The 15040-nt window shown below is 33.7% G+C and overlaps 1 long non-coding RNA gene across 1 annotated transcript in view; it reads right to left on the bottom strand.

The window, feature by feature from the left end:
• LOC141571820 (uncharacterized) overlaps positions 1-14839 on the bottom strand; it is a 155301-nt gene extending 140462 nt beyond the window's left edge. Inside the window, exon 1 of the long non-coding RNA XR_012496877.2 lies at positions 14728-14839. This is a non-coding gene — a long non-coding RNA (uncharacterized LOC141571820). The remainder of the gene's footprint in view (positions 1-14727) is intronic.
• Between the last annotated feature and the right edge of the window lie 201 nt (positions 14840-15040).

Below are 15040 nucleotides of genomic sequence, written 5' to 3'. Positions count from 1 at the left end.
CAATAACTACATATCTATCAATTACTTTAAATGTAAATGGATTAAATGCTCCAATCAAAACACAAAGTCACTGAATGGATAAGAAAACAAGACCCTTACATATGCTGCTTACAAGAGATGCACTTTAGATCAAAAGGCACACACAGACTGAAAGTAAAGGGATGGAAAAAATATATTTCATGAAAATGAAAACAAACAAAAACTGGGGTAGTAATACTTACACCAGACAAAATATACTTTAACACAAAGGCTATAACAAGTGACAAAGAAGGACCCAGTAACCCCAAGTCTCGATACTTATCCAAAGAAACCCAAAACGCTACTTTGAGGGGATGTGTGCATCCATATGTTCACTGCAGCATTGTTTACAATAGCCAAGATGTGGAGGCAGCATGGGTGTGAGTTGATGGATGAATGAATAAAGAGTAAGAAGTACATATATACAATGAAATATTGCTCAGCCAGGGAATGGAATGGGTTCCTGCCATCTGTGGCAGCATGGATGGACCTGGAGGGTATAATGCTGAGTGGAGTATGTCAGACAGAGAAAGACAGATGCAATGTGATTTTGCTTATATGTGGAATCTAAAAACCAAATAAAGAAACAAACAAAACAGAAACAAACTCATAGATACGGAGAAACTTTTGATGCTTTTCAGATTGGTGAGGGGGGTGGGGATGAGTGAAAAAGGGATTAAGAAGTACATATTGTTGATACAAAGTAGTCATGGAGATGTAGAGTATAGTTCAAGGAATATAGTCAATAATATTGTAATAACTATATACGGTGCCAGGTGGGTACTAGACTTATTGGGGTGATAGATGGGAGGGGGTTGGGGGCAGGGTGTAAAAGGTGAAGGCATTAAGAAGTACAAACTGGTAGTAACAAAATAGTCATGGGGATGTGAAATAAAGCGCAGAGAATATAGTCAATAATATGGTAGTAACTATGTATAGTGCCTGGTGGGTACTAGACCAGTCAGGGGGACCACTTCTTAAATTACATAAATGTCTAACCACTATGCTATACACCTGAAATTAATATAAAACAATATTGAATGTCAACTGTAACTGAAAATTTTAAAAGTCAGGGTGAAAGGTGAAGGGGAATAAGACGTTCAAATTTCCAGGTATAAAACAAATAAGTCATGGGATGTAATGTACAGCGTAGGAAATATAGTCAATAATATTATGATAACATGGTACAGTGTCAGATGGTGATCACTTCTTTAGGTATATAAATGTTGAATAACTATGGTGTACCCCTGAAACTAACATATTGTATGGTAGCTATATTTTAATAAAATTTTTTATAAAAATTTCAGGTACTACAATGCTTTTTGTGGACATATGTTTTTATTTTTCTTATATTACTACTTAGAATTATATTACTGGCCCAAGTGGTAGGTATTGGTTTAATTTTATAAGAAACTATCAACTCTTTTACCAACAGTACCATTTAATATTCCCAGCAGTTATGAGTATCTGAAAGGAAAGATAAACCTATCACTTTTGGTGACAGATATGATTGGATAAAAGAAAATAATCAAAATTTCATTTTAAACCAAATTTTATAGTTAATATAAAATTTTATATTTTTCATATTTATATATTTATTTATATTTATAAAATTTTAATATAGTAAAATTTTATAGTTTTAATTTTAATATCTTAAAAAGCATATTTTGTACATACTAGCATTTATCAGTTATGAAAAAATAATGAAAGAAAGCATACTATTACAAAAATGACAACCAAAAAAACTTACATATTAAAATATAATTAGGAAAACACTTGACAAAAAAAATATAAGTCCCATATAAATGAAATCATGAAAATTTAGTGAAGAACATAAAAGAAAATATAATTAATGGTAAAATGTGCTATAATCCTAGTTAGTGAAAATATCAGTTCTCCTCAACTAAATTTCTAAGTGTAATGAAACTGCAATCAGAAGTGCAATAGATACATACTAGAAGATTACAAACTCATATTAAAATTTATATGGAAGATTATAAATTGATCTGAGTTTTATGTGGTTGCATATATATATGAAATAACAGTTAAGATATTTTAGAAAGAAAAGTACAAATCAATATATAATTTACTTAAGAATTTAAGGATATTTGATGAGGATATTTAACAGGATAACACTGGTCCAAGAACACACACATTTATAAGAGTAATACATTTATTTTAAATATTGTAGTGGTTACCATTTATAAACAAATAAAGTTCAAATTTACCATCCACTGTGATAAATTCCAGGGTAATTTCAAGGGAGTGAGCATAGGAATGAGATATAAATCTTAAATTCATAATCATTTTAAGGGTCCCCTCTTTTTATTAGATCATTGAGTGTTCAAATATAAGGAAAACTGAGAGATCATATAGACCAGTTTTTTTCTTTTTTTCAAATTATGTTTCGTACAATAATATTATCCTGAAGAGGTGACTGGGGGAAGAAAGGAGAAGCTAGAAGAGGATGAGGGATACCGATGGATCTTTGAAAGGAGAAAAGGAAACAGCCAGCGAGGCAAACCCCTTTAACAGTTTCAGTAAGAATAACTCGGTTTTCATCTGTTTTACCATGTGGGGTTCCATGTAAGATTTCATTTTGAAAGGTTCCATATCAGAAGATAGGCAGGTAGGTATGCAGCTAGATAGGTAGATAGATGATAGATAGATAGATAGATAGATAGATAGATAGATAGATAGATAGATAGATAGGCTGGACATTTCTGATCTTATATTTCTGATTTTCTAGTTGCAGAAATTCAGACTCAAAGGCTTAAAATGGTTTCTAATAATACCCAGCTAGAAAACAGCAGCATCAGAATATGAACATATAACTTAAAGAAAGGACATTTTCTAATATGTGACACTGAATGATCAGGGGCTATGGTTTGCCTTGAGTCACCATCAGGTTCCTTTCCATTTTCTTTAGAATCAATGTGAACAATCACATATGACTTATTACATGACAACGTCTATGTGCCAGTCTTCTTTATGCAAAAATACCTGACATGTAATACATATAATTATATATTATATAAAATAGTTTTACATATCACTACAATTATATGCATTATATATACATATATATATATATATATATATATATATATATATATATATATACACACATTATATATATAAAACACACATGACAATGAAGTATAGATAATATTTTCTCCAAACCAGTTTCATCTCTTTTTTATCTTTTTGGTGTTATTTTGAATTGAGAATGCTATCTTGAATTCAAATGGAGCTGTAGCTTCAATAAAATAGGGTATTTTTTATAGAAGGGCTAGATATTAGAAATAAATGGATGTTCCTAAGTAAATTGGGTATATCATTTGCAAAAGAAAACCATGAAGAATTAATGAAATTATACCCTTATCTGTAATGAAATGTTAAAAATCAATGAAATATGATTCAATATCCATATATCTTTAGTAATAATTTAATATAACCCAAAATTAATGTATTTGAAATTATTACAAATATGATGCCAACACTACTCCTGTGGTAATAATAACAAATCCATCAACACACAATGATTAGTTTGCCAGGTCACTGAGTAGTTTTCTATCACTTCAGTCATTTAATATGAATTGCATCTTTTATGAAACAAAGTTTTATTACCCACTTGCATTGCCATGAGAAAAAAGCAGCAGATCTCTCTAAAGAAGACCAATCACTATCTGTTACATTCACTCTGATTGCCTCAGAAGTTCTATAATGTACATGAGACCCTTAAATTTCCCAACTGTAAATCTGAGATCTAACCCCTGTTCCAGAACTTGCTGGCAGTGTAGTGTGCTTTCACAAAAGTCACTTTTTCCTCTGAACATATGTGCTCTCCTCTAAAAGGAGCTGTGCACATTTACTACATACAACTTTATGAGTTTGGATATAATTATACACCCAGAAAACCATCACCACAGTCAATGCCATAAACATATCCATCACCATAATATTCTTAATGGTACCTTATGGTTTGTTCTTGACCCTAACTCAGAAAAGGATTCTGACAGCTGTCCCAGAAGACAATCCCATATGACAATCATATTTTGAAATAAATCTTTGAGTAGCTGGCATGGTCGGGAAAATTAATGATTCCAGAATGTGGTTTTGAAAATAAAATACAATGTGAGTGTGACAACTGCATCTTTAGACATTGCCTATGAAAGTAAATGAAAAATAAGAGGCTAAGTGTAGAAGAGAATTAGTAGAATTGAAGACATTTATGGCTCTCATTGGGGTATATATGTGTAATAGAAATACATTATAAGTCAAGATTCTTTTTCTTTCATAAAATGTAGTAATAATAGCATTGAGTTTGCCCATCATGGAGACAAAAGACAATTAAACTAAGAGTTAGAAGAACCACGTAAGAGTCCTGAAGCAACTGTGTTGGCCACACCACTATACCTCTCTGTTCATCAACTTCCTCATCTGAAAAATGTAGATTTTCAGTATAAGGGCTGTGTAAGGCTCTTACAGATTCTAAAGGATGGTGGAAGCAATGGGGTGAGGAACACAGCAGTAAAATATGGCAGGAATTCTACATGTCTACACGGAGCACTCCATCAATTACTTGGGGATTTTGATTGACTATATGTGTAGTCTACCTATGATTTTCAAACCTTGTGCATATTGGCATCACTTGGGAAGCTTTTAAAATATATGTATAAATTGCTGGACCTCACCACTTAAAATTTCTGATTTAATACATCTTTCTATCTTGTTTTTTCTCATTGGATGGTGCACTCATTAAAGACATCCACTTGTATCCCCGGTACCTAGCATAATTTAGGCTCAGCAAAAGTTTGCAGACTAAGTGAATAATGAATTCTTAAGTTTTGTGGGGGGCGGGGGATAGCATGAAAAATATGTGGGAAGAAAGCAAATATATACATAAATATATATATAAATATATGAGATATATATATATAAATATATGATATATTTTTTCATCACTGAATAGTCACACATCTATGAATCATTACATGAACAGTACACATAACACATATGAAAAACTGGAGCGCATCTCAACAAATACTAATGCTTCTTAGTATATGGTGAAGACTTTTTAGTATATAGAGAAAACACAAGTGACTTTTGTGTGACATTCGTCTGCTTCATTATAAGACAACATATACTATAGACTAGCACACAGGTTCCTCTAGCCACTGAAGCAAGACAAAATAAAATGTGCATTTATATGCCCAAACAGTAGGCCAAATCAAGTCAAATCACCAAACACATGTTATTATCAAGCAGAGGTAGAGGCTTTCATGAAATTCAGTCCATACTAAGAGTTCATAAAAAAAGCGGGTATTACCAAAACTACTTCTGTATCAGCTAGGAATGCAATTGGCCTCAGGTAAAAGAAAAACTATACTAGGTTTCAAAAAGAGTCTAACTTATGTACCAAGAAGTTCCCGAAATGGTGCTACTGAAGCTTAACAATGTCTACAGAAAGAAGCTCTTTCTGTCTTTCTTTTTCACCATGTTTGGTAATGGCTGCTTCAATTTTAATTTTGGGGAGCCCCTGAGACAGAAAGGAGTAAGGAGAAGAGGTAGCACTGGCAGACCAGCCTTTAAATTTCATTGTTTCTCATGGATCTCCTAGTTTCCAGGAATGATGGACAATTGGTACTTCAGCTTTAGAATGGCTAAGATAATTAGAAGGGGTTCAGAAATGGAATTTAGATCATCCAATTTACTAGGTCTACTAGTGGTTTTTATATAAAGCCCGAAATATTCAGCTTGGAGAGGAACAATGGAAGAAAACTGTATTTAGAAGCTAATATAGTATATCTAAATGTATCATATGATCTATATATCTAAAATATTTGGTGCTGTTGCTTTTCTATTTTATCAAAGATTTCAATAAAACCTTTTCACAACAGCCACATACTTTCTTCCATTTCAAAAATTAAAAGGTTAAAATAATGCACATTTTATATATCATCCAATGTTGGCCACTTCTATCTTAGTTGGCAACATTTTCAAATATAAAAGCACCATTCTAAAAAGAGTATTTTTAATGCAAAAATACTGCATTGCCATTTTAATATTTTTGAACATTATGAAAAGGCACAAAAAAAGGCCTATCAATCCAGAGTTTACATTTGGGATGTAAAATTCTGATGTACTAAATCAATGTATTATCAATCATGTGCTAAAAAAAAATTTTATAAGATCAATGCATTGCATTTAATGAAAAATCAAATAAATTTGTTTTAAGCCTGTACTTTTGAAAACTGATTTTGCAAACATATTAAATCAACATTTACTTTGAATGGGCATAGGATGGTATAAGACTGATTGAAAAGATAGGTAGTATTCATATGAATTCATACATAATAATTCACTATAGAAAGGTATGCATTAAAAAATATTAAAATTTACCACATTTTGCCATGTATAATGCACACATTTTGCCCAAATTTGTGAAGGAAAAATAAGGATGCACATTAACATGGGTAGTACTAATTCTGTATCTATATAAATGTTTTAAATTATTTTACTTATGCTTATGAGTCAAATGTGTAACTCTAGAAATCAATAATGATATGCAAAATAATACCCTGGAATATGATAACCGTTTTGCTGAACTTGCAATGATGAAGAGTTGCAACGACAAACTTGCAACGACGAAGAGTTCTTGGCCTTCTATGGTGCGTAAATATCATAAATTTGTTACCAGTACATAAAATTTCTTGTACCTTGTATCTGTTCTTGTGTTTTGTAATTATTTCTTACATGAAATTTCTTGTACCATAATGTTAAAAAAATAAATGCTAAAATGCCTTTATAATACAAAAAAACAAGTACCTAAATGTAAACAAATAAAAATTTGAATTAAAAAATTAAAAGATTTTTTCCCTGAAAGTTTGGACCGAAAACATAGGTGCATATTGTACACGGGAGCACATAATACATGGCAAAATATGGTAAGCTGCCTCATATATACGTAAGGGAGTCCCTGAAGAAGAGGAGAAGGAGAGAGGGTCAGTAGAAAAATATCTGAAGAAACAATGATCAAAATTTTTCAATTTGATGAAAACTATAAACTCACAGATCCAAGAAACTCAACAAGTACCAAGACAAGAAATGGTAAGAGAACTACTCCGAGGCACATCAAAATCAAATTGCTTAAAACCTGTGATTAAAAAAAAAAAAAAAAAAAAGACATGCTGTGTAAAAAAGGAACAGATACAAACATGACAGCAGATTTCTCATGGGGAAAACTGCAAGTGAGACTACAATACATAGTACACCCATATGATGAAACAGTACTCAGCAATAAAAGGAATGAACTATTAATACACATGCAAAAAGGATGAATCTTAAAATAATTACGCAAGTGACAGAAACCAGACAAAACAGTACACCTTCCCCATTAGACAAGGAAATTTTTGAGGGTGATGAACAAGCTCATTTTTTGATTTTGGAGATGTTTTCAGACTATATATATATATCAACCAAATTAAACTTTACACTTTATAAATGTGCAATGTGTATGTCAATTGTACCTCCATAAAACATTTTTTAAATTAAAATAAAAAGCCTGTGAAACAGTAAAAATATGTTTAACTCTGCCATCATGACTTTATATACATCCTCTATTTTTACACTGAATTTAACATAAGATGAAAATGGGCAGGAAAATATAAGACTTTTATGTCAATTGCTTTTCCATTCACTACTAAATATGATAGGATATAGAGTCAATATATATATTTTTCCCTGTGACAAGTGCTTGCCAGTGTAAACATGAAGCTATCAAAGCTGAAGGACATCTATACTTTGCCTGTTCCCAAAACACTCTGGGTTAGTTAGTGCAGCGCTTTTACCTGAGAAAATGTTCTGATTTGACAACTTGAATTTCTTATCAAAGGCTTATCATGAAAAATTGTACAAATTTGCTTATCACCTGGTGACGAAAATTAAGACAATCATTATTATGGAACATTGGTGAGGCCAGGCATTGTTAAAATTGTTAAGCTAGCTTTCTGGCTTCGAGTAGAAGAAAGCTCAACAGCTATTAATCTTAAATGACATTATCTGCTCTGGGATTACTAATTGCTAATATGTCTTCTATGACATTTACCTTAGCATGAAATGGGATGAAATTTATTTTAAGGCAACCCACCTTTTGATAACAATCAGATTGACTAATAACACCACAAGTTATTTCCTCACATGTAATGGGTAAAAAACGACCCTTGAAATTTTCTTTTCATAGATAAATTTTTACTGTGAAAATTGTTTTTTTTCTATCAAGGCATAGATAAAATAGAGAGCAGGTACTTAATCTGGATAAAATTATATACAAAACAGAAAAAGTTCTGGACCTTTATTCACTATGACTCTCTTCTTCCTGAAGTGGCTGATGAAGGATTCCTATAGGCTCATAAAGCCCAAAGAGAAATCTGTGTGAGCGTAGTGGGGAGGGAGATGCCACTGCAAAGAAGTGGTCTCTTCTCTTGTATGTTATGAATGCATAAGTCATCTGGAAGCCAGGGGAGGAATCAACCCAAAGATAAAGCTGGACACACCATGGAGAAACCAGAGAAGAAGGAAAGAACCTGAGTCTATGATGACATTGTTGAGTCACTGAACTCATAAACCCTGCAACCATTCTACCTCTGGACTTGCTGCTCTGTGAGAAAATACATTCTCTATTGTTTAAGTCGACTTAAGTAGGATTTACTGTTACTCTAACCCAACAGCCTCCCGATTAATATAGTCTCTTTCTGCACAATAGGAAAACCACTAATTGTAGCTTGATTTGAAAAGGACATGGAAGTCATCATGTTTAATATCTTCTCAATTAATAGCTGAAGTGATAAAATATTTTGCGAGTGACATTTTACTAATAAGTAAATTCTAATGCTAATAAGTAATACACTTTCTAATAAATTGCAATAGATTTGATATAATCCCTAGAGTGACATGACTCTTCCTCACTTGTAGCCCTTTTCTCCAACCAGACTTCAACAAAATAGCTTGGTCTCCCTATTGCAATGTTTGCAAACCATGTGCTTTGCCTGAGAGAGAAAAAAATGGCCATCCAGCTTCCACTTAAATGCTTCTGATAAATGCCTCTACCGACTTTTAAAAAAATGAAAAGCTATCCAAGTATTTAAAGAAATGATAAGAGTCAAGACCGTTAAGTATTAAAGACAAGTATGGATTCAAGGTTTTTAATAGAAGAAATCTTCCTGAGTTTGCCAGTCACTGGAACATAAATCTTGAGCAATTTTGGCTTTGCTCATGCAACACTGAAGTAGCTCATTCTACTAATGGCTAGCTAATTCATGGAAAGGTCTTTCTTATAATAAGCAATACTCTGGCTTGCCTTAACTTAGCATTTGTCTTCTAAACAGGACTTTTCTTTTGCCTATTAGGGCCTTTTAAATAATTGAAAAGAGTTTTCATTTTACCCTCCCATTTCTGCTTCTTTTTTCCAATGCCTGTGCATTGCAGAGATGGAGAAAAGGAACCATTCCTTCACTTATAGGGTTATATGCAGATAATGTTATTTCTTTTTTCAGGAGAGAGGTGTATAAGAAACACAAGTTGGGTTTTTCCTCTCTCTATTCACACTACCCACTCCTTCATCTCCCTTCCACTCAGAGAGAGTAATTAACACAGGCCAAGGCCTAATATTCATTCCCTTCTAATAGTCAGAGTTAATATTCAAAGTGTGTGTTTTGTGTGTCTTAGTGTCTCGGTAAGCTCTCTCTCAGATGAAAAGGATGCCTCAATTCTTTGATGAAAAGATAGTGTCCTCAATTCTGTCTATGCAGTAAGCTCACCATTAAAGACCTTCCAATGCCCCTAACTATAAGAAATAACTGTTACTCATTCCGTTGGCCTGAAACTGGATGGGCAAGAGATTTCAATTATTAAAGGAGAATATGGAAAGCCTCTCGTCCCCATTAGGTCCAAGCCATATTTTAACATTCAAGTTTAACAGTATGCTGTGTGCTTTGGATAATAAAGCTGATATTGGATGTATTCCATGGTTCCACGGCTCATCCAAATCCTTGTACTTCATCTCAGTTGGCTCAGAACCTAGAGTGAGTCGAAGTATTATTCATATCTGGTAACTCTCCCCCTAATAAACCATAGCTCTTTCAATTTTCTTTCATACATACCTGATCTCCAACATTATGTTAATAAATTTTTTGAATACTCCCTACTTTGTATAGGCACCTCTTACAATATGGCCTCATAGTACCATAGTATATTGAGAAACAAAATCCTTTTAATTGAATTCAATTAGACCTTGGTTAACATTCTGGCTCCAATGGTTATCAGATGTTAGTGCTTGAGCAGATTATTTATTGGCCCTGAGTCATAAGGCTTTTCATTTTAAATAGAATGATATCAACCTCACAGAAATGTTATGAAGTTAGAGATAATTAAGATAGCATTTGTAAATCGTTGAACATAGTGCTTAATGTGTATATGTGTGCAGTGCATATATATATGTGTGTATATATATGTGTATATGTATGTATGTATATATATGTGTATATGTGTGTGTGTGTGTGTCTGTGTGTGTGTGTGTGTATATATATATATATAGTCCATGAGAAATGCTAGTTTTAATATTAGGCCTGGGCTGATGAAGTTCTACTCAGAAAGTGTTTTTGTTTTTGTTTATTTGTTTTGTTTTTTGGGGTGTTTTTGAAGCAATAGTTAAGACAAATGAAGACTGTTGTTTATGCCTCCTTTGTGTGTGGCACTACACTGGGTTGTGAGAGGTGAGCATTGGCATGGAAGCCTTTGAATATAATGATATATAAAATTGCTGGGTAAAGGAGCTATGGCCTTTGATAGGTCAAGGTGATCTATCCATGGCCTTCAACCATGGCAGCCATACACACCCCATATCCATCAGGAGACAAAAGCTGCGTCTTTTGGTACCTGTCCGGTCTCGTAATGAAATGAAGATGTTGTACTTGCTGTATTTCCTGCTTTTATCCTTCTAAAAAAGCTAATTAGATATCGTATTAGATTAAAGCCTTTCTGTTTATGCCTTATGAATCTTATTGTCAATCTGAAACCATAACTATAGCTTTGATATTGCAGGGAGTCTATTGTACCTTATTGAAATAATGGCAAAAGCAATAGAGTATTTACCAAAGGATATTTGTTCATTAGAATAATAACCCTGGCACTAATAATTGTTGAAACATCATGGCAAGAGTAGGGCATCAAAAAAGTTCAGGATGTATTATAATCATTGAATAGTCAGTATGACTAGTATGTCAGATGGAAAGAAGAAATATGGGTGGCTATAAAGTCTACAATATAGTGCAGTGAACCTGAAATTTTACACAATGTTATTAGTTTCATGTGTATAAAACAACATAGTGATTAGACATTTATATACCTGACAAAGTAACAACCCCAATAAGTCTATTACCTGACACTGTACATAGTTATTAGAATATATTGACTATATTCCCTATGCTGTACTATAGATCCCTGTGACTAGTTTTTAAAAGTATAATTAACATTAAATATTATTTTATATTAGTTTCCAGTATACAGTAAAAATATTACTAAGGGTAATATCTGAGAGTTTACTGCCTATGTTTTCTTCTTGGTGTTTTATGGTTTCAGGTCTTACACTTAAGTCTTTAACCCATTTTGAGCAAAGTGGTTATACATTTACATAATTTATGAAGTGATCCCCCAAATAAGTGTAGTACCCATCTACACTTGGATTTTCTATAGTGGCTAATGTCTCATCGTTAGAAAAGGCTTTCGCTTCAACTAAGATAATGACCAAGAAACAGCAGCCTGAACTACAGAGTTAATTATGGTTGTCTTACTTAACAAGTGCACGAGAGGATAGTTTTTACAGTCATTTGTTAAGCCAGTGTCAAGGATTTAGGAATAACCTCACCACAATTTTCCAAGTTTTCTTTTCAATGTTTCAGAATGATTGAAGCCACTCCTGGCACCACGTCCTCACACAATTTCATTCAAGATAATGAAGCAAGATGTAACCCAGAACAAATGCTACTTCCTGTAACTACGGTAACTTTATAGTGAATAGGAATAACTCTCTGAAACTTCTCTCCCAAAGGACTTATTTCAAGAATTGAGTCACCTGCCTACCTCTATATAAATGTTGGCCTCTAGGACCCCATTTGCTGATCTCAAGAGGTTACCATCTAATACATAAACAAGAGATGTGAACAGAGGTGATGTCAGTAGCATTAATCTTGGGATAAGCAGTCGACGTGTTCTTATTCTTTCTTTGTTTCATTTTGTTTGTTCATTGAACCTCAACTGTAAAGGTTTCAGTTCATCATAATCCTCAGTTCAAGTTATATCCTCATTAAAAAGTCAATGCAAGACATCTCTCTTTTTATTAGTATTTATCACAGTTGATCTCCAGACAATGTTATTTCCCTCACAGTGGACAATGGTTGGACTTATTACTACTGTTTGATATTGTTTCTATGCATTTTTAGGGTTAGAAAAACATCTGTGTTTTTTTTTTAATTAAAGTGTATTGGGGTGACAATGGTTAGTAAAGATACACAGGTTTCAAGTGTACAATTCTGTAATACATCCTCTATACATCACATTGTGTATTCAGCACCCAGAGTCAGTTCTCCTTCCATCTATATTTTTAAAGATAAAATACATCATGAGTTCTTACTGGTTATTTTATTTCAAGTTCAGTATTATAGAGTTTTTACTTAGCCTCATTAATCTTACAATTGAATCTAATTTATTTCATGCCAAAAATCTTAGTCTCAGAGATATGAATATAGTTACTCATTTGCTGTGTACCACAAAATAAAAACCACAACCTATGAATAACAATACCAATACTGCAACGATGTCATGAAGGTAGTAACAAGGTAGTACCTGACTTCATACCTCCTCCCAAGAAATCAATTAGCCATAGACAAGACACCATTGTGAAAATATCAGAACCCAGGGCTTAGGCTAAAGCACACCCCTGGACGACAGTAACAGAGATGGACTGCATTAGACGAAGAAGTGGGCTGGCTAGACTCTGACCATATCACCTGGATTTGAACCCTGAACTGACCCACATTTGCCCCAGCTAAGCTTTCTGGCGTTGGATGCCTGATGGGATCTAGTGGAGAGTCCTTCACATTTTTGTAACCTGGGAAAGACATCTCTGTCCTGCCAACCTGATCAGCTGATGGCCTTTGAAGGGAGATGAGGGTGTCTGTCATTTCTCATCACTTCACTGTCCTCCCCCTCCCATTAAAAAATGCAAAAAAAAATTCTCGATAGCAATAACAAGATGAAAAAAGATGTACTAGCCCAATCAGATATATATCTGGAAATTATAAAATTGAATCAATAAGAAACTGGATTAATTAGTTGGATGGAGACCAACTGAAAGCTCATACTGGTGTGGAGTTAAGGAAATCACTATTTGGGGGCAGAACAAAGTCAATCTGCAAAGAGAAGGGAATGGAACATAAACACAAAGATAAGTGACTGAATCAGGTATTCTAGCTTTCTAGTTCCTGCGACACTTAACCATTCTTCAGTCCCTGCTGTTCGAGTCTTTGTATTCCTAAAATAAAATCCAACTTTTATTGCACGGGTTTAAGTAGGACTCTTTTCCTTAATATCCAGAGAATCCTGACTAGTACATGAAGCAAGGTTGAAATTAGAAAGCCTACCCTTCAATCTGTCTTATTTTTCTGATAGTGTAAGCTAATTTATAATCCACTAAAGATGATTTCTTTTTGGCAGAATTTCATGGAACCTCATTAAAAGGGGCTTTTGTCTCTATGCATATGCTAAAGAATGTGTGAGTATGTACATTTCCAAAGTCATCAGTCACTTCTTTCTCTCTCCTTTTAATTGCAGCTAACTTCTCTCTACTGTGCTTGCAACACAAGCTGATTTCTTCTTACACGGAGTTCTTTTCATCTGTATATCACTGCTTTTATTTACTTGTTTTTATTTTATTTCCATATTCCAAGCACAGGCAATATAACTACCAAGTTTTGATACTTGTGATATTGTTAAAATGTGTCAGATATTTTGTTTCTGATCTATTTTAGCAATGGTATATAGACATACGTACATCATTTTTCCTGTTCATATCCTTGTTAATTTCCCCAAATATGACATATGAACTCTCTAATGGCAGTTATTCTGTGTCAGACCTAGTAGCATTCTTCCCCGTAACTCCATAAATCAGTTAACCACTTCCAGCATCCTACTCAAAACATTCTTATTTTCCCAAGCAGTACTGTACCCCTTGCCCATGTCTTATACCATAAATCAAGGTTGCAAAGTATGAAATGTAGATCTTAGTCACTGGATTTTCAAATATGTTTTTTCTCTGAAAACATCTTAAACTGGAAAAATAATTAGGAGAACCCCTTCTGCCCCGTGTTCCAGTTCCTTTCCCTGGACTTCCTAATAACAAATGAGGTATTTTTATATCGTGATATATTATCATGAAACGGAGCAAAAGTAGGTACTATTATATAAGGTTGGTGAATTGTAACAGACGCCATATTTACATCCCTACCCAGGAAAACAGACATACCAGTGTCTATGCAGTCAACATCTTGTACATAACAAGGAATCTCTATTAATGTACGCTCCTCCCTTAAAGATAGATAGATGATAGATAGACAGACAAACAGACAGGATAGTTTATATGAATTCACTCACAGAATTAAGGAGGTCATGAAGTCCCAGCATGTACCTTCTGCAAGCCGGAGAACCAGGAACGCCAATGATATATTTCAGTCTGAGTCTAAAGGCCTTAGAACCAGCAGTGCAGATGTCTGAGGGTAGGAGAAGATGGATGTTTTAGCTCACAAGGAGACAGTAAATTCACCCCTCCTTTACCATTTTGTTCTATTCGTGCCCTCAGAGGACTGGATGATGACCAGCTGCATTGGTGAAGGTGATTTTCACTCAGTTGGCCAATTCATATGTCAATCTCTTCCAGAGACACCCTCACAGACACACCCAAAAATAA

Source organism: Rhinolophus sinicus, chromosome 2 (assembly GCF_057876585.1).
Source record: "Rhinolophus sinicus isolate RSI-liver-muscle chromosome 2, RSI-T2T, whole genome shotgun sequence".
In the NCBI taxonomy this organism is placed as follows: Eukaryota; Metazoa; Chordata; class Mammalia; order Chiroptera; family Rhinolophidae; genus Rhinolophus; species Rhinolophus sinicus.
Note: the sequence above shows the minus strand (reverse complement) of the source record. Positions and strands in the feature narration are given on the sequence as shown.